Genomic DNA, 21,562 nt, shown 5'->3' with positions numbered 1-21,562 from the left:
TATCAGGGACAGGAAAATCAAAACTACAGTGAGATATTACCTCACACCTGTCAGAATGGATACAATTTAAAAGAAAAAAAAAAACAACAAACACATGTTTGATGGGGATGTGGAGAAAAAGGAACTCTCATGCACTGTTGGTGTGAATGTAAACTGGTGCACCCACTGTGGAAAACAGTATGGAAGGTCCTCAAAAAATTAAAAATAGAACTACTCTATGATGCAAGAATTGCATTGTTGCTTACTAACCCAGAAAATACAAAAATGCTAATTCAAAGCTATGCATGCACTCCTGTTTACTGCAGCATTATTTACAATAGCCAAGCTATGAAAGTAGCCCAAGTGTCCATCACAAATGAATGGATAAGGAAGAAGTGGTATATAAATGTGTGTGTGTGTGTGTGTGTGCGCGCGCGCGCGCGCATGCGTGCACACTGGAATATTATTCCACCATAAAAAAGAATGAAATCTTGCCATTTTCAACAACATGGATGGAGGTATAGAGTACATTGCTAAGCAAAGTCAGTCAGAGAAAGACAAATACCATGTGATCTCACTCATATGTAGAATTGAAGAAACAAAACCAATGAGGAAAGAGAAGAGAGAGAGAGATAAACCAAGAAACAGTCTTCACTATGGAGAACTAACTGATGGTTACCAGAAGGGAAGTTAGTTGTGGGTGAGGTAATAGGGAATGGGGACTAAGGAGTATACTTACCATGATGAACAACAACAAAAGTGGTGGGAAGGAATCTTTTCATTAACGTTAAATAAACACTGTATGGGCAAAAATTGCAGATATAAACAACAAAAAATACAGTGATTTTAAAAAAACACAAATTTTCTGAAGCACATTCTGTTTCTGTGTAGTCCAGACTACTCCTCCTCTCATTTCTTTATATTGCCTAGCATTCTGTCTAGCCAGTCTCTTAAGCCATAAATCTGCTTATCCATTCCACCACATCCAAAAAGAAATAAAAATAAAAATGCTATAATTGCATTTTGAAAATTACAAAACACAAACAGTCCATGATAAACACACTAATCTCCCATGGCTGACTTGGATTTGGATAGTAAGTTTTTTATGTGTCATAGAAGGGAACTTGCTAAGTATTATCACCTTCATGAAATCTAAAAGGCTAGTGTTAAAAGTTGTTACTCTTATTTGAATATTTTAAAACAGGCCAGATAGTTTGGATTACCTTTCAGATTTTCAGGGCATGAAAGAGACACAAACAGAGGACTCAAGATCATGTTTTAGCACATTTAGAATAAATCTGTTTACAGCTATAATAAAAATACCTTCAGCTTTCAGATATTGAAAGAAAATATCCTAAAACAAACAGGTTTTTTTTGAGGGGGGAGAGTTACATCTTCATAAAAAATAGTATATTTTTTGTTGGATTACCCCTTTTATTATTATAAAGCATCCGTCTTTGTCTCATTTAGTTTTTGTTTAAAGGTCTATGTTGGGAGGCACCTGGGTGGTTAAGTCAGCTAAGCATCTGACTCTTGATTTTGGCTCAGGTCATGGTCTTGCGTCATGAGATCAAGCCCTGCCATAAGGCCCAACACTGGGCATGGAGCCTGCATAAGATTCTTTCTCTCCTTCTCCCTCTGCCTCTCCTCCCCAACTTGTGCACATTCTCTCTCTCTCTCTCTCTGGAAGAAAAAAAATTAAGGCCTATTTTGTCCAATATGAGTATTGCCACCCTGGCTTTCTTTTCATACCCATTGGCATGAAAAAAAAATTTTCCATTCCCTCACTTTCAATCTACTTGTGTCTTTAAGTCTGAAATGAAATCTACTGTAGGCAGCAGTTAGCTGGGTCTTGGTTTTTTTTTATCCATTCCATCACCCTATGTCTTTTGAAGTGAGAAGTACATTTCCATGCAATGTATTGATTGATAGGTATATATTTATTGCTTTTTTGTTACTTGTTTTGTGGCTGTTTGTGTAGTTCTTCTCTAATCTTTCTCTTACTCTGTTCTCTCACAGGTTGCTGGCTTTCTTTAGTGATACACATGGCTTCCGTTTTCTTTATCTTTTGCATATCTGTTACTGGATTTTGATTTATTTGCCATTAGATTTGTAGGCATTATCTTCTTCAATCACAGTCTAAATTAAGTCGATAGTTGATCACGTTTGAACCCATTCTTTCCTCTTCCTTTCCCCCACATTTTAGGTAGAGGATGCCATACTTTACATTTGTTTATTTTATGAGTCTCTTAACTGATTTTTATAGATGTACTTATTTTTTACTGCTTTTGTTCTTCCTACTTTTCTTATTCTTACTTATATCCTTTCCTGTCCACTCAGAGTCCCCTTTAACAGTTTTGTAGGGCTGGTTTAGTGGTGATAAATTCCTTTACCTTTTATTTATTTCTCCTTCCATTCTGAATGACAGTCTTTCTGGATGGTGTATTCTTGGTTCCAGATTGTTTTCCTTTCACACTTCAAATAGATCATGCCAGTCTCCGCTGGCTTGCAACGTTTTTGCTGAGATATCAGCAGATAGCCTTATGGGGTTTCCCTTGTATGTAACTATTTTCTTTTGCTGATTTTAAAATTCTCTCTATCACTACCTTTTGCCATTTTAATTACTGTGTGTCTTGCTATGTGGACCACCATGCCTTGATTTTATTGAGAGATCTCTGTGCCTCCTGGATATAGATATCTACTTCCTTCTCCTGTTGAGTGAAGTTTTCAGCTATTATTTCTTCAAATAAATTGCCCCCTTTCTGTCTCTTCTTCTGAGAGCCTTAGAATGTGAATGTTAGTTTGCTTGATGGTGTTCCTGAGTTCCCTAAGTCTATTTTCATTTTGCATAAATTTTTCCTCACCTGTTCAGCTTGATTATTTTCCATTACTCTGTCCTCCAGGTCACTAATTCATTCTTCTGCATCCTCTAGCCTGCTCTTTATTCTAGCTATTGTATTTTTAATTACACTTGTTGTGTTCTTCATCTGATTGGTTCTTTTTTATATCTTTGTTAAAGGGTTTACTTTGTTAAGGGGCTTACTCCGATCTTTTCTCAAGTCCTGTATCTTTATGATCATTACTTTATATACTCAATCAAGCATATTAGTTATATCTGTCTTCTTTAGGTGTCTTGCTATAGTTTTGTCCTATTCTTTCATCTGGGACATATGCCTGTGTCTCCTCATTTCCTCTAAGACTGTGTGTCTGTTTTTTTTGTGTTAGAAAAATCAGCTCCATCTCCTGCACTTGGAAGTAGTGGCCTTATGAAAATAAGTCCTATAGTGTACCCAGCATGGTGCATAACAAACATAAAAGAACTAGTTGATAGTAATACAATAATAGTAGGGGACTTTATCACTGCACTTACATAAATGGGTAGATCATCCAAACTACAAGTCAATAAAGAAAGTTTGAATGACACACTGGACCAGATGGATTCAACAGATCATTCAGGACATTCCATCCTAACACAGCAAATACACATTCCATTCAACTGCATATTCTCCAGAACATTCTCCAGAATAGATCACAAATCAGGCCACAAAACAAGTATCAAGAAATTTGAAAAGATCGAAGTCTTCCATGCATACATGCTGACCACAACACTAAGAAAATCAAAATCAACCACAAGAAAAAATCTGGAGAGAGAACAAATACATGGAGATTAAATAATATGCTACTAATCAATGAATGTGTCAATCCAAGAAGTCAAGGAAGAAATTTATAAATACATGGAGAAGAGTAAAAATGATAACATGGGTCCAAAATCTTTGGGATGCAGGAAAAGCAGTTCTAAGAGGGAAGATTATAGCAATACAGGCCTACCTCAAGAAGCAAGAAAAATCTCAAACAAACTACCCTTAACACCTAAAGGAGCTAGAAAAAAGAACAAACAAAATTCAGAACTAGTAGAAGGAAGGAAGCAATAAAGATTAGAGCAGAAATAAATGACCTAGAAACTAAAAAAACAAAACAAAACAAAAAACAGGAATGCGTGGCTAGCTCAGTTGGTAGAGCATGCTACTCTATCTCAGAGTTGTGAGTTTGAGCCCCATGTCGCGTGTGAAGACCACTTAAATTAAGAAAAAAGAGAGGAAACTGAAAAAAAAATTGGAACATATTAATCAAATCAGGGGCTTGTTCTCTGAAAAGACCAAGAAAATTGATAAATCTCTAGGTTGACTCATCAAAATAAAGAGAGAGGACTCAATCCAAATCACAAATGAAGGAGGAAAAATAACAACCAATACCACAGAAATACAAGCAAGTGTAAAAAAATATTATGAAAAATTATATGCCACAAACTGGGCACCCTAAATTCCTAGAGACACATAAATTACCAAAACTGAAGCAAGAAGAAGTACAAAATTGGAACAGACCAATTACCTGCTGTGAAATTAAATCAGTAATAAACAAGCCTCCCAACAAATAAAGTCCAGAACCTGACAACCTCTCAGGTGAATTTTTACAAAACATCTAAAGAAGAGCTAACACATATTCTTCTCAAAACTTCCCAACTAATAGAAGATGAAGCAAAATTTCCCAATTAATTTAATGAGGCCAGCATTACCCTGATGCCCAAACAAGATCAAGACTCCACAAAAACAAACAAAAAAACTACAGGCCAACATCTCTGATGAACATCGATGTAAACATCCTCAGAAAAATACTAACAAGATGAAGCTAACAGTACATTAAAAAAATCATTACAATCAAGTCAGATTTATTCTAGATGTGCAAGTGTGGTTCTATATTCAGAAATCAATCAATTTGATACATCACATCAACAAGAGAAAGGATAAAAACAAAGTAGTCTTAGAGGAAACCTTAACATCATCAAGGCCATATATCAAAGATGCACATCTAATATCATCCTTGAAGGGGCAAAATGAGAGCTTTTCTGCTAAAGGCAGGAAAAAAATAGATTTCTCCACCCTCACCACTTTTATTCAACATAGTGCTGGAAGTCCTAGCCACAGCAATCAGACGACAAAAAGAATTAAAAGGCATCCAAATCAGTAAGGAAGAAGTGAAACCTTTATTATCTGCATATAGAGAACCCTGAAGAGTCCACTGGTAAACTACTAGTACTGATAAGTGAATTCAATAAAGTCATAGGATGGAAAATCAATGTACAGAAATTCATTGCATTTCTATACAGTAGTAATGTAGCAGCAGAAGATGAATTTAAGAAAAGCATCCCATTTCAGTTGTACCAAAGATAAGATATCTGGGAATAAACCTATCCAAAGAGGTGGAAGACCTGTACTCTGAAAACTATAAGACACTGATGAAAGTAACTGAAGATAACACAAAGAAATGGAAACACATTCCATGCTCATGCATTGCAACACCAAATATTTTATTAAATGTAATATTACCCAAGCAATCTATAGATATAATGCAATCTTTATCAAAATAGCAACAGCATTTTTCACAGAACTAGAACAAAAAAATCCTAAAATTTGTATTAAATCACAAAGACCCTGAAAAGCTAAAGGAGTCCTGATAAAGAACAACAGAACTGTAGGCATTACAATTCCAGACTTCAAGTTATATTACAAAGCTGTAGTAACACAGTATGGTACTTGCACTGAAACAGACACAAGAGATCAATGGAACAGAATAGACAGCCCAGAAATAAAGCCATGATTATATGGTCAATTAAGCTTCAACAAAGGAAGCGAGAATAGGAAATGAAAAAAAAGACAGTCTCTTCAACAAATGGTGTTGGGAAACCTGGACAATAGTGTGCAAAAGAATGAAACTGTAGCTCTTTCTTAAACCATACACAAAAGCAAACTCAAAATGGATTAAGGACCTAAATGTGAGAGCTGAAACCATAAAAATCCTAGAAGAAATCCGCCAGAGCAACATTTTTCTAGATCTGTCTCTTGAAGTAAGGGAAACCAAAAACTATTGGCACTACATCAAAATAAAAAGCTTCTGCACAGTAAGAAAACAACTATGAAGACTACAAGAAAACCTAATGAACAGGAGAAGATACATCTGATAAAAGATTAGTATCCAAAATATATAAATAATTAATACATTTCAGTACATACAAATATATAACCCAATTAAAAATAGTCCAAAGACCTGAACAGACATTTTTCCAAAGAGGACACCCGGATGGCCAACAGACACATGAAAAGATGCTCAAGATCACTCCTCATTAGGGAAATGTAAATCAAAACCACAATGAGATAACACCTCACACCTTTCCGAATGGCTAAAATTTAAAATACTCAAGAAACAATAAATGTTGGCGAGGATGTGGAGAAAAAGGAACCCTTGTGAGCCATTGATGGGAAGGCAGATTGATTCAGCCACTGTGGAAGAGTATGGAGGTTACCCAAAAAATTAAAAACAGAACTACCTTATGATCCAGGCATTTCAGTACTGGGTATTTATCCAAATAATACAAAAACACTGCAGATATACATACACACCTATGTATATATGTATGTCTAATGCAGCAGTATTTACACTAGTCAACATATGGAAGCAGCCCAAGTGTCCATCAATAGATGAATGGACATACATACACACAATGGATTATGCAGCCATTAACAAGAATGGAATCTTGCCATTTTCAATGACTTGTATGGATCTAGAGAGTATATTGCTAAGCAAAACAAGTCAGAGAAGGACAAATACCATGATTTCATTCATATGCAAAACTTAAGTAACAAAAGGGAAGGATGAGCAAAGAAAAGAAAAGACAAACTTGAGAAACAGACTTTTAACCCTAGAGAACAGAGGGCTATGAGAGGGGAGGGGAGTGGGGAATGGGAGAAATAGGTGAAGGGGATTAAGTATGCACTTAGCTTGATGAGCAATGAGGAATATATGGAACTGTTGAGTCACTGTATTGTACGCCTGAAACTAGCATTTTAATTCCAGCGTAGTTATCATCCAGTGTTATGTTAGTTTGAGGTCTGTATAAATAAATTAATTAAAATAAGTGTTTGTTTACAATAAGTAAAGTAAATGATAATGTTTCATGTCACTGCATATACAAGAGTTGTTTAACAGTAATGATAATTGGGGCACCTGGCTGGCTTAGTCAGTGAAACATACAACTCTTGGGGTTGTGAGTTTGAGCCCCATGTTGGAGTTAGAGGGTAATAAATAGTAATGGTGATTATAAATAATGAAATTATGTAGGTCCTGAATTATGAAAAACATGATCCTATTGATCAATTTTTCAACCATATTCTTTGTTTTATCATTGTCAATGAATTCACATTGTATACAAAGATAAAACAGACATAATAAATCTCAAACTATTCCAATGCCTAAGAAATTTTCAAATTAACTAATTATCTTTGTTGCTTGCCAAATGCTTTATTTTTAATCTCAAATTTAACTCAAAGCTTGACATATAATTTAATACTTGTTTACACTAGCTAAATTATTTGGTCCCATTTATATAGCATAATACTTTGTGTAAATGTTTTGAACAGTTTTTAATACTGAAAAAACCACTTGATAATTTTAATCACAATGGATAATTCATTAATGTATTAATGCTTTATTCAGTGTTTCAAATTCTATAAAGTTCGATACAGGGAACAATCTGATAACTATTCAATGTGCATTTCTACCTTTTAGTGACACTTCACCAGGAATTTGTTATTCAATTCAGTTGGATTATATGCTTCCATGTATGTGATTTGATAAAAAAAAAAATAGGTGCACCATGTTGAGTTTTTTTATTTTAACTTTTTCTTTAAGGAGAAGGCTAGTGATTTTGGAGGTTGAATAATGCAGTATAGAAAACATAGGGAAACGGTACAAAATGACACTTAAAACCAATGCCTGTACTCATCTTTTTGTGGTTATGACTAAGTATTAATTTGTGTTACTCACTTTTCTTTAGAAGATAAATCAAAGCCATAAATTTGAATTTGAGGTGTATACACAATACATACACAACTTTATGCAAGATTTTCCATAAGTAACGCTACATTTTAAAATGCTAGAATCTGATTTGTCTTTTGATTCATGCAACAAGAAAAGAACATTCAGCGAGGGAAGGTTATACTCATAATGAAGTTCTTAAATTTGAAAATGTCTTCTCCCTTTGTACAGGCTATGCGGATTCATTAGAAGAATAATGTCAATCACAGCTTTAACACCTTAACTATGGAAGGGACTAATGAGAAAGCACTTTAGAAGGTGAGACTTCATGTTCATTTTGAAATAATTGGTCTTCATTTTTCTTCTTACAGAAAAAGTTTTAATCAATTTATCATAAATCTATCTGAACCGTTAATTTTTGCAGTATTCAGGTGAAGTCCAACACTTGGTTTATACAAAGTTTATGGGGAGAGGATGATGGAGTTAATCTAATCTTCAGTGGTAAAATCATCCATTCAAGTCCTTAGCACAATCCCTTGCAATGAGAGCACAGCATGGCTGCGTATGTTATTGGTGAACCTTAATAGAAGGTAGTTCAAGGGGGGCCTGGATGGCTCAGTGGGTTAAAGCCTCTGCCTTCGGCTCAGGTCATGATCCCTGAGTCTTGGGATCAAGCCCCCCATTGGGCTTTCTGCTCAGCAGGGAGCCTGCTTCCCCCTGCCTCTCTGCCTACTTGTGATCTCTGAAATAAATATATAAAATCTAAAAAAAAAGAAGAAGAAGAAGAAGGTAGTCCAAAAAATTCATCCCCCTCTAACTGATGTGGGTGACCAGTTGTCTCCCAACTCAGGCTGAAGGGGAGGAGAAAGATCTGCTGGAGCCTGTGGTGCTACAGTGATGGCTCATGGCTAGCCTTTTGTGAAGCAGGAGGAGGTCAAATCCTGGGCTATCCTGCCCCATGCAAAGTCCTTATGTTGCCTCCACTGGCACTTGCTTAGCTCATGGACCTTGCTGTTATGTGTCTGCCTAAAGCCTTCTTGTCCAGCATCCTCTATGAGCTCAAACGAATGGTTTTCAAATTCAGTGCTTCTTTTTTCCGATTGATCAAATCTGCTGTTGAAGTTTTGTATTTATTTTTGTATTTTCTCCATTTTATTTTTCACCATCAGAATTCTTTTGGGTCTTTTGTGTATTTCCTATCTCACTGGTGAATTTGTTCTATTCCTGGGTTTCTGTTGACGTCTTTATCCTTGATCTCTTCTAGTTTGCCGGGTTTCCTTAAAATCATTATTTTCTATTAGTCAGAAGTCTCATAGATGTTTCTTTCTCTGGGTTAGTTACTGGAAGTTTGTTGTGTTCCTTTGGTGGCATGATGTTGCCTTGGATTTTTATATTCCTTATAGTTTTGAGTCGATATCTTCACATTTGAAGGAACAGTCATCTTTTACTGACTTTCTAAGATTTACCTGCAGATGAGCAGAAAGTTGCCACCTGACTTGGGAGCATGGTGGCACAGGGGCTAGTGCTGGGTAAAGAGACACATGGGGATGCCAGTTATAGGTGCATTTGGAGATGCCAGGTTAGCGGGCTAGAAGTGGGATGATTGCAGGGTTGAATTATAGGCCCATACACAACACCAGTACCAAGACACGGTTATAGGTACATATACAGTGGTTATATCAGAGCACAGCCTTGCCCACGGTGGCATCATGGCTGGGGAGGTTAGAAAAAGGGACCCAGTGGCAGCCCTTGCTCCAGAAGGATGCAACAGTGGGCACTGGGTATGGTATAGACCCTGTGCAGGTCCATCAGCATCAGTCCTGGCCAAGACTCTGAGGCTCATCAGTGGTTAAAGGACTCGAGTTTCTGTGGTGGTGACTTCAACTGCCGGAGTCCTTAATGGTGAAGGCTACTGTTCTCCTTTTGCCCCACAGTGGGAAGCCATAGCCAAGGAGATTCCCTTTGCTACCAAGTTGTGTTAACCTGGGAGATGGGGTAGCACAGGGGAAATGCTTCCTACAATTTTCTATGCTGTCCTCTGTTTTTGTGATCTACTTTTTTGGTGGAGCTATTCACTGTACCTTGGGGCTCTCCCAGTACTATTTCCATCTGTATTTCCAATACAGATGTATTATTGTTAAATAGTTGTTTCTGTTGGGTATGAGGTTTAGGACCCTGTAGTTTATCATTTTGCGTGTGTCCCCTGTTGGTCCAATCTTCTGTCGTTTATGTTTTCTAAGGCGAAGTCTGGTTTCTGTAATAGAACATTAAATCTTATAAAGAAAGGTATCCTTATCACTGAGTACACAATTTAAGGGTTTAATTTAAAAACAACTCCTAGGAAGATAAAATTGCTTAATTGAAAGAACAACAAAATTTGCCTGCTGAAAATCAGGGTAGGGTCAGAACTGATGTGAAATTACCTGAAGTTGGGCCGCAATTCAAACTCAGAATGAAGCCAAACAAGGTAAGCAGTAAGTACCTCTTTGTGGTATTAGTCAGATATGTTACTGTTCCCTGATCAGAAATGTTGGGTTTTCCTCTACATAGCTCAGTAAATAGTTTATATAATTGTGAAAATTCTTGAAAATTAATTCACACCTTGATTATAAGTCAATGCAAACATTTCAGAGGACAATTTGTCAATTTCTGAAGATGTAGAATTCAATATCGTTTGACCCAATGGCATCTGTCATACAAAATCTCATAAGTAGGCAAAGACAACTTTCAGTAGCATTGTGTTAGTGGGGAAGAGTTGGCAACGATACAGAAGTTCATCAGTATCAGACTGGTTAAATCAGTCATGGTCCAACTACACAAGAGAATGCCATAAAGCTATTAAACTGGATTATAACATTACACTGCTGTGAACAGGTATTGAAGGTCTATTGGTTTTTTTTTTTTTAAGAATTTATTTATTTATTTGACAGAGAGAAATATCACAAGTAGACAGAGAGGCAGGCAGAGAGAGAGGGGGAAGCAGGCTCCCTGTTGAGCAGAGAGCCCGATGCGGGGCTCGATCCCAGGACCCTGAGATCATGACCTGAGCGAAAGCAGAGGCTTAACCCACTGAGCCACCCAGGTACCCCTTGAAGGTCTGTTGTTAAGCAGATGTAACACAATAGTGCATATCATGGTACCAGTCGGGCACATATGTAACATCTATAAGGTGCCCTGAGTTAAATAGATGGATGTATGTAGTTGATTGTAGATGCACAGCTCTGTCTTGAAAATACAGAGATACGCTAGAATGAGAACTTCTGGTAATAGAGCAGACTGAGAAATGGGACTACACTTACTTTTTACTCTGTAGCCTACGTTAGACGTTACAATGAAATTGGCCTGTATTTATTTTAAAATAAACCCAGTCCTCTGCATTGTATTTGTGCCATTATACCATCGATAAGTAGAAGGTCAGTGAGCAAAGATTCCGGTTGGGTTGATACACATGATAAGAATGAGGTAAACCCTGGGTTTTTTCTGAACTTTGTCTATGGAGCCAGAGTTAGACATGAAGTCAGGTTAATTAAATACATCTATGTAACAGGACACAGAATGTTCTTGACATTCCCAAATGCCACTGACGAGAGCTCTATTTGAAGACTGAAAGAGAGATGTACAAAATGCAGCCTATTATAAGACCATTAAACTTTCCCATTTTCATAATAGAACAGCAATTATTTCCCACAGAGGCATTTGAAAAAGTGAGCAAAAATCATAAATAACTTCTTAAACTCACATAAGTGTATATTAACGTTCAAACTCTGCCAGCTCCTAACTTCACTACTGTTAGTGTTCAAAAATGAAAGCAAGTGTAAATGTTTCTGGCACATTTTGACGATTTTTTTCAGTACACACAAGCATTTGAAAAATGGCATCCTAGAAGGCCTTCAAGTATCATGTAGGCTAGCCAGCTGACACCCATAGTCCTTTCTGGATACAATTCTCTTGTTCTAATATGGAGTCTGCTAGTAATGTTAAAACTTGACCCCCATCTTAGTACTGATTTCATCATCTTTTAATAAAATCCACTTCACAGAAAAGACTCAGTTCCCGAGACATATGTATCACATGTGAGGCAATCCAAATAATTACGCTCTTGATTTAATGCCGCCCATCTTTTTCCTGAACATTTTGGTGGAAAACATGTAGAAGGCTAATAAAAAGGAAGGAAAAGATGGGTATCCAGGGGAAGCTATACTAAGCGTTGAAAGGAAAATTAATTTAAAGGAGGCGTAGTGATTCCATACTTAAGCATGGAAAGAGAAATGCTATTAATAAGAGTTAGGTAATCAACAACATTTTAAAAACTGACCGTTAACTAATAATATGAATTTGACACAATGGATTAGTAGCTACCTTTTGCTTTACTCCACTTCAGTTATGGAAGACGGTCTCCAAAATGGCCCCAAAGGCCTCTGCCTTCTGAGTTTAATGTCCTTGTGTAATCCTTTCTCCTTGAGTGTGGAGTGGAACCAGCGACTTGCTTCTGACAAAGAAAAAAACAGTTCAAGTGGTAAACTGCATAGAAAGCCACTTCTCAAGGTTACCAAAACAACTCTAGATTCCATCTTTTCTCTCTGTCTCTCTTGGAGCCATTCCTCTGAGGAAACCAGCTCCCATTGTCTCAGGAGCTCTGTGGAGAGGCCCCAATAGCAAGAAGCTGCGATCTCTGGGCAATGGCCTAAGAGGAACTTAGGCCTGCTGAGCACCATCCAAGAGAGCTTCATGGTTGGTCTTTTGAGGTGTGCCAAATGTCGAGTGAGCTTGAAAGCAATTCATCCCTCTTTTGAGCTCTGTTAGAGAGACTTAAGCAGAGGTACCCAGGTAAATCAGGCCCAGATTACTGACACATAGAAACTGTGAGAAAACAAATGCTTGTTGTCTTTTTTTTTTAAGATTTTATTTATTTACTTGACAGAGACAGATCACAAGTAGTCAGAGAGGCAGGCAGAGAGAGAGGAGGAAGCAGGCTCCCTGCTGAGCAGAGAGCCCGATGCGGGGCTCGATCCCAGGACCCTGAGATCATGACCTGAGCCGAAGGCAGAGGCTTTAACCTACTGAGCCACCCAGGTGCCCCTAAATGCCTGTTGTCTTAAACCACTGAGTTTTGTGGGGCACAGTATGAAGAGTCTGTGACTCTTGATATCAGGGGCTTGAATTCAAGCTCTGCGTTGGGTATAGAGCTTCCATAAAAAAGAAAAAGAAAAAGAAAGAAAGAAAGGAAGGAAGGAAGGAAGGAAAAGAAAGAAAGAAAGAAAAGAAAAGAAAGAATACATCAATCAACTTTTTCCTGAAATAGTGTGCTTAGTTTGAAGCGGTTTTCTTTAAGCTTTTATTTTTAAGTAATCTCTACACCCAACATGGGGTTCAAATTCACAAGATCAAGGGTCACCTGCTCTACCAAATGAACCAGCCAGGCACCCCTAGTTTGAAGTGTTATAAATCGTTTTTTTGTGTGTATATGAGAAAAGTAAGTTCCCTGTTTGAAAAATACTCAGAAGTATAATTTTTTTCTGAAAACAAAAGGTAATTTAATACAGTGTAATAACCCCAATTATTGGTTTTGCTGTATTCACTTTTCTTATAATAAGAATTCCTGGGGGGCCTGGATGGCTCAGTGGGTTAAGCCTCTGCCTTCAGCTCAGTTTATGATCTCAGGGTCCTGGGATCGAGCCCCGCATCGGGCTGTCTGCTTCCCCCCCCATCTCTGCCTGCCTCTCTGCCTACTTGTGATCTCTCTCTGTCAAATAAATAAATAAGATCTTAAAAAAAAAAAAAGAATTCCTAAGGTATGACATACTTTAGGGTGCACACTATAACCTGAAATATGGTGGCTGGGTCCTGAATAGAAATATACAGACAACTATATAAACTTTGACTAGTGCCTGCATATATTAAGAACTCAGCGAAGTCCTCTATTTAACCTGTGTAACCATATTTAATCCTCATGCAAAAAATTAGGATTTTTTTTCCACTTCTATTTAACCCATGAAGAAACTGAGGTATGTTTGCAAGGCATCTAAAACAAGATTCAAACTCGGGCACTCAGAAGCCAGAATCCAGCTTCTCAACCTAAAGAGTGTGCCCCCTCTCCTAAGAAACCACAATCGATTCAAAGACAGCATTCTTGATATTTAGTGTCACGTTCTCTTTGATTACAAAGCAGAGAAATTTTAGAGGACAGTTGTGCATGTTAACAAGGATAAATATTCACTTGTGATCAACCGGAGATGCCCTGTGAGATGGTATAATTTGAGTAGTTAAGAATGAGGACTCTCAAGTGGGAGTGCCTGAATGCTCATTTCAACTCCGCCAGCAGTTCTGGTGCAATTCAGGTTAAGCCTATTGTCCTCCCTTAGATTTAAATTTCATCTAATGTAAACTGGTGACCATATCAGTCCCTACCTCATAAAGCTGTTGTAAGCATTACACGAAATAATACTCAGAAGGGTTTGGAATAGTTCCTAGATACACCAAGCACTTAATAAACATAAACTCTTATTATGAGGATAATTATTACCTGGCAAAGAGAACAACATTTAACAGAGTTTTCGGCTCTATACTTTCCAGAGGAAAACAGCTATCTAAGTAAGTAGAGAAAGTAGGCTAAAAAGAGAAACACAGTGAAAGAAAATAGCATGTATGGATACTCTACATTGCCAAAGACTCTTTAAAAAAAAAAAGATTCTATTTGAGAGGGAGCGCATATGGGAGTTGGGGGAGAGGGAGAGAGATCTCAAGCAGACTCCACGCTGAGTGTGGAGCCCAGCATGTGGGGCTCTGTCCCACAGCCCCGAGATCATGACCTGAGCAGAAATCAAGAGTCGGATGCGTAACTGTTCCCACCACCCAGGCACCCCAACAATGCCAAATACTTTTAGATGCATGGCAAACGTACTTTTCTCTAATCTTCACAGCAGACTACATAGATAGGATTCCTATTTTACAAAGGAGGAAGCTTTAACTGAGGAACTTTTCCAAGGCTATTAAGTAACAGAGGGAGCACAGCTCTCTAGGACCATGGGGTATTCCAATCAAGATACGTTTGACCTTTGTCTTTCACCAAGAGAGACTTTGGGACTTAAGGGCCAGAGGGAATGAAAAGCTACCATACATTGTGAAGGCACAGCTGGCAATTTAGTGAAATGTAGGCATTCTTTTGATTGTTTTACACGTTATCTACTGCGTGTGTGCAAGCTTCTGTGCCAAGATGCACATGGCTGCCAGGCAGGCTATACGGTTTGTGCCCTGTACATGGTGCCCAGTCAAGGTAGTTGACATCTGGTCCATGATCCACTCACCCAGCCTTGAACCTAAGGTGCATAAACATAAAACAGGTACTTTTTCTATTGTACGCACTAGTGAAATACGAGCTCCCAGAGGCCTTAGGTACATGCAGTAACAAAACTGCGATGTGCACATTTATGTAACTTCACCGACCCACCCTGTGAGATTAATTTCTTAGCTATGGCTGTTGACTTAGTAGTGGTGGGGGGATTGTGTTTACAAGACTATTACTTAGAAGAGAGTCAGGGCCCATTTCAACCCTGGGGTGGCCTCTGCCCGTTCACTACAATTTATTTCTTACTCTGTACAGAATAATTTAGAATGTCGTTTTCTTAATCTTTAATTTTACAATTCAGGTTTTTTAAAAAAGATTTTACTTAATCTATTTGAGACAGAGACAGAGCATGAACAAGGGGTAGTGGCAGAGGAAGAAGCAGGTCTCCCTGATGAGCAGGGAGCCGACGTTGGACTTGATCCCAGGACATTGAGATCACGACCTAAGCTGAAGGCAGATGCTTAACCGACTGAGCCACCCAGGTGCCCCTTTACAATTCGTTTCTTAAGTGATGCTGTAACAACATAAGGTAGCTGTGACTGTCCTGATTTTTTTCATCTCATGGAACACTGACACAGAACTCCACTGAGGAGCGTTTCATGTAAAACAACCAAAGGGAGAAGATGCATTTCTTCTTTATTAGCTCTGATATATCATGTCCCAATTATCAAAAATTACTTTCAAATTTTTATTGTAATGTAGTACTCTCATTTACGCAAAGGAATTTCCCAGCTGTTATTAAAGCATATTGAAAATAAGCAGAAGCCATAGGAGTTTGAGAAGGTGTGGAACAAAAAGTTCAGTAGAAAAAGAATCAAATGCTCAGGGGTGGTCAGTTAGTATGCAACAGAAACTCAAACCAACATAAGCAAATGCAGGATTTTACTATAAAGTACTTCTTGGGATGCCTGGGTGGCTCAGTCAGTTACATGTCTGACTCTTGGTTTTGGCTCAGGTTGCAACCTCAGGGTCATGGAACTGGGTCCCTTGTCAGGCTCTGCACTCTGTGCAGAGTCTGCTTAAGATTCTCTCTCCCTCCCCTTCTGTCCCTTCCCCCACCCACATGAGGTAGTACACATGCGCTGTCCCTCAAATCAATTAATCAATCTTTTTTTTTTTTTTTTTTAGATTTTATTATTTATTTATTTATTTGTCAGAGAGAGAGAGGAGCGAGAGCAAGCACAGGCAGACAGAGTGGCAGGCAGAGGGAGAAGCAGGCTCCCTGCCAAGCAAGGAGCCCGATGTGGGACTTAATCCCAGGACGCTGGGATCATGACTTGAGCCAAAGGCAGCCGCTTAACGAACTGAGCCACCCAGGTATCCCTCAATTAATCTATCTTAAAGAAGTACTTTTTCCAAGACCCCAAGTGTAGAAATAGAGTAAAGCCTCATGAGGTGGTGTAAACATGAATTGAAAAGCCATTTGAAAACTATTCATCCTGTGTGTTCCTCTTTCTCCTTTCTTTTGGACTCACGGTTTTTCATCATTGCTTCTATTTGACCTAATTTTCCTTTCTCTACAGATTGGCTTTAGCAGCTTATCTCCACACACGGTGTAATAGGGTTACCCCTACCACTCTCAAGTCTTCTTTATGTTCCTTAAGATTAAAAGCACATTAGACTGCACAGATTTGCTTTTAAAGCCTAATAACCAACTGTGGAAAGAAGATAGTGATCCTTGGTACCTAGACCCTCGTGTCCTGGGACCACATGCATACTTTCTTCCTCCTACAGTTTCCCTCATTCCAGAGGCATAAAATGAGTCCCTATCTACCCTATTTGGTAGACACCTTTTTTTTTTTTTATCCACTTCTAAATGAATGACAGTGTAATCAAGAGGTAGGTATTTGAGTGTTTCACTGAAAAGTGCATTTCAAGCAAAGAAAAAGATAAAAGAACTTTCATAGTGAAAGATATCATCCTACTGAAACAGAAGAAGCATTGCTCTTTAATATTTTCCCCTATCCCACTGGTTCTGAAAATTAAGTATAGCCTGGAGGAATTGTTAAAACAGAGATCACTGGGCTCTACTCATAGAGACTCTCATTTAAGAAGTGAAGGGTGAGGCATGAGAATTTATATTTTCAATAAATTCCCTGAGGCCACACTATATTTTACTTATTTTTTTTAATCTGTATATAAACTCTGCACCCCATGTAGGGCTCAAACTCAGGACCCCAAGATCAACAGTTGTGTACTCTACCAACTGAGCCAGCTAGGTGTACCTCCTGGGGCCACATTTTAAAAACCACCATGTCAGCATATTTGTCATTATTATGTTTGGCTGATTGCAAATTGACTTTTAATTTTTCTCATATATAACTTAGTCACAGATGCTCTGCTGGGCTAGAATCAGGCAGCCTGGCACTAAGGCAGGAAGGAAGAGGAAATTAACCAGAGCTCAGCTGGTTTTGTAAACTACTTTAAATCCATTCAGTAGCTGCTCATATTAGGTTATCTTATGGCTTCTATCTGAACCTCCTAGTATGTATTTCTGTTGCAGCATCAAAGGAAAATAAAAGCAAGGACAAAGCAAATAAAAATCTGGCTTGATAAGATATGATGTTGCTTATAGGGATATTAAAATGCAAAGGCCAAACACTGAGGAGATTAAAGAGATAAAACGTTTAGTCTCATCAGGTACCATTTTATTAAAAGATTAAGAATTAAATAATTCACCTTCCTTTCAGGAGAAAAATATCTGGTGAGAGATAATAAAGGCTTTGAAATAATAAGAAACTAAATTATTCCAAAAATGTTTTAAAGTCATGTGTTCACTGAAAGCCTTGTTTTAAAAAATCTCTTTTCGAGATGCCTGGGTGGCTCAGTTGGTTAAGCAGCTGCCTTCGGCTCAGGTCATGATCCCAGCATCCTGGGATAGAGTCCCACATCGGGCTCCTTGCTCCGCAGGGAGCCTGCTTCTCCCTCTGACTCTTCCTTCCACTCTGTCTGCCTGTGCTCGCTCTCACTCACTCTCTCTCTGACAAATAAATAAAATCTTTAAAAAAAGAAAAAATAAATCTCTTTTCACAAACAATATATTTTTATCTCATTTGCGTTAATATGATCAAGTTCAAAGAGCTGTGTCCAAAGATACACGACACTATGCGTTTGTCAAAAGCCATAGAACTTTACAGCAGAGAGGGTGAACTTCATGTTCGTAAATGTAAGTAAATAATTCAGAAGGTCAGGAGAGCCCAGGACGGAAGGCAGACCATAAGAAATCTCTAACTATATCACAAGTATATACAACAACATTACTAAAGGGAGAATAGAGGCTGACATAAGTAATTTTGGAAATGAGTGGAGACTATAAAAGCAAAAGGAACTGTACATACAAACACTGTAGTCTAGTTGACAAAACTATTCCCCATGGAAATATTGGTTAATAATTCTGAGACTGCTATAACATGTATACTAGAACTAATGTAAGTTAATTGATGACCAATGATGAGAGCCAGGCGTCTCGTTTATTGGAATGGGAGGTTACAGATAAGCAAGGGGAGGAGGCTAGAATGATCATGTGGTAACCGAGTGGGAAACATCACTTGAACCCATGTTTACCTGATAAACAGGATAGATGCATATACTATAAATAATAAAATATAGAGTGAAAGATTAATAGCTATATGCAAACACAGATTTTTATACTTATATACATTTTGTTACTCTATCAGCTACCAACGCCTAGAAGCAATGATACTCTAGTAGCTAATGAGCGTAGCCTGCACCCGGAATTTGGTTTATAGTATTCTATAGTAATCTCCCATGAAGAATTCCAAATAATTTATGTAGAAACCATTCCTTCAAGATCGTGGATCACAGGGGTGCCTGGGTGGCTCAATGGGTTAAAGCCTCTGCCTTCGGCTCAGGTCATGATCCTGGGGTCCTGGGATCGAGCCCCACATCGGGCTCCCTGCTCCGCAGGAAGAATGCTTCTCCCCCCCCTCCGCCGCCTGCCTCTCTGCCTACTTGTGATCTCTGTCTGTCAAATAAATAAATAATTTTTTTAAAAAGTGGACCACAGTTCTCAATCTTCAAGTGTGGGCTCCACAGAATACGGACAACAGGAACAGCAGTAAATGTACCATGGAGGAATCTAATGCTACCTCAGCCCGGCAATCAAAATTAACATCATCAGTGATAAACCATCTGCATAGCATGTATCTTTGATATGATGAGAATGACATTTTTTTAAAAGATTTTGTTTATTTATTTGACAGACAGAGACCACAAATAGGCAGAGAGGCAGGCAGAAGGAGAGGAGGGAAGCAGGCTTTCCACTGAGCAGAGAGCCCGATACGGGGCTCAATCCCAGGACCCTGGGATCATGACCTGAGCCGAAGGCAGAGGCTTTAATGCACTGAGCTACCCAGGTGCCCCAGATGAGAATGACATTTTACCTCTGGAGTCTTCCTCCCCACAATTTATCACCCCAGTCTAGTAGGAAAACTTCAGAAAAATTCCAGTGGAGGGACATTCTACAAAATATTCACATTCCTCAAAATTGTCAAGATGACCAAAAGCAAGGAAAGTCTGAGAAACTGTCACAGCCATTTTGCTTCTACCTAGGAATAGACTAGCTAAAATTCTTAATCATTTTTTTCTTTTTTGCCATTTTCCTCATCACCTCAGAGGCCATGGCAGTTATATGGACATTACCTTCAGCACTGAAGAAACCAGATGTTTTCCAGGCATTTCTATCCTTAGATTTGACCAACTTTGGGCTTAATCATGAGAGGGCAACCTGCACACCTGAAGAATAAGAATTGCCTCCTCTTCCTTGGCTGCACACCACCATGATCACCAAATTGATATCATAATTCTAAAAGGTATCTCTTCTCTATTACAAAAGAAAAAAAACCATTTTAATTGAACCATGTAAAAATATCGTAGGTCCCATGTGGCCTGTTGGCACAGATACTTGTCTCTGCCCCTGAACTTCCTTTTGGCACACTCAAAAGATTAAACAGCAGAGTGAGCTGCAAAAACAACTAACTCTTAATGACCTATTTCTGTAGAGATACATTGTCTCCATTTGATAGCTAGGTTGCCGAATGCCACCAGTGTGGGAGAGTTCTTAGGAAGACGCATTTTCTCCATAAACTTGTTTGCTATAAATATTTTGATATATTTTCTGTAACCTTTTGTTACACATTGGTTCTTTTTAAAAAATAATTTCTTATTGAGATATAATTTAACCTAACATAAAACTAGCCCCCTTAAAGTGTCCAGTTCAGTGGTTTTGGTTGTATTCTCAAAGTGTCCAGCTATAACCAGTAATTCCAGAAATTTTCTTCACCCCAAATGAACATCTATACCCTCCAGATTTCATCTACCAATCCTCTCACCATTCTCTAATCCAGCCCTCAGAAACCTTGAATCTACTTTAGCTCTAAAGCTTTGTGTAGTCTGAACATTTCATATAAATAAAATGATATGTTGCCTTTTGTGTCTGGCTTTTTTCACTTTGCATAATGCTTTCTAGGTTTATCTATGCTGTAGCATGAATCAGTACTTTGTTCCTTTTTAGGACTGAGTAGTATTCCATTGTATGAATATATCACATTTTCTTTATACATTCATAAGCTGATGCACATTTTACTTGGGTATTATAAATGATGCTGCCATAAATGTACAAGTTTTTATGTGGATATAGATTTTAACATCTCTTGGTTATACACTTAAGAATGGAATTTGCTGGGTGGATAACTCTATCCAATTTTTCAACTTTCAAACTCTTTTCCAAATGGCTGCAAGTCTTAGATTTTCACCATCAATGTGAGGGTGTCCTTTTCTCTCCATACATTCTGATAATTATTATTATCTGTGTTTTTAAGATTTTTTCCTTTTTGATGGATATCACAAGTAGGCAGAGAAGGCAGAGAGAGGAGGAAGCAGGCTCCCTGCTGAGCAGAGAGCCCAGGACCCTGGGATCATGACCTGAGCTGAAGGCAGAGGCTTTAACCCACTGAGCCACTCAGGCGCCCCACTGTGTTTTTAATTATAGCCATCTTAGTGAGTGTGGAATATGGTCTTATTTTGATTTTGATTTGTATTTCCCTAATGAGGAATGATATTAGGTGATTTTTTTATACTGTAAGCCTATCAGAAAAAATTTTATTATTGCTTTGTGCAGCTGTTTTTTAAGTCAGGGAAAAGGTATAAAAATAGATAAATGTGTTTTTATACATTATATTTCTTATTATGTTACTGTTCGGGTGTTTGTTTACTTATGAGGATTTAAGTGACTGTCTATGTCCCTACATAGAACAAAGAACTCTTCGTAGTATTTCGTGTAGGGCAGATATGCTACCAACAAATTTTCTTAATTTGTATACCAATAATCATTTACCCCCTCAGGCAGCC

At 38.1% G+C, this 21,562-nt stretch overlaps 1 long non-coding RNA gene across 1 annotated transcript in view; it reads left to right on the top strand.

Annotated features, from left to right (window-relative positions):
* LOC131821836 (uncharacterized) overlaps positions 1 to 20,623 on the top strand; it is a 364,023-nt gene extending 343,400 nt beyond the window's left edge. The window contains exons 4-5 of the long non-coding RNA XR_009349993.1: positions 8,080 to 8,166; positions 19,829 to 20,623. This is a non-coding gene — a long non-coding RNA (uncharacterized LOC131821836). The remainder of the gene's footprint in view (positions 1 to 8,079; positions 8,167 to 19,828) is intronic.
* The last annotated feature ends 939 nt before the right edge of the window (positions 20,624 to 21,562 follow it).

Source organism: Mustela lutreola, chromosome X (assembly GCF_030435805.1).
Source record: "Mustela lutreola isolate mMusLut2 chromosome X, mMusLut2.pri, whole genome shotgun sequence".
NCBI classification, from domain to species: Eukaryota; Metazoa; Chordata; class Mammalia; order Carnivora; family Mustelidae; genus Mustela; species Mustela lutreola.
The sequence above is the reverse complement of the archived record's forward strand: the minus strand, read 5'-3'. Positions and strand labels throughout refer to the sequence as shown.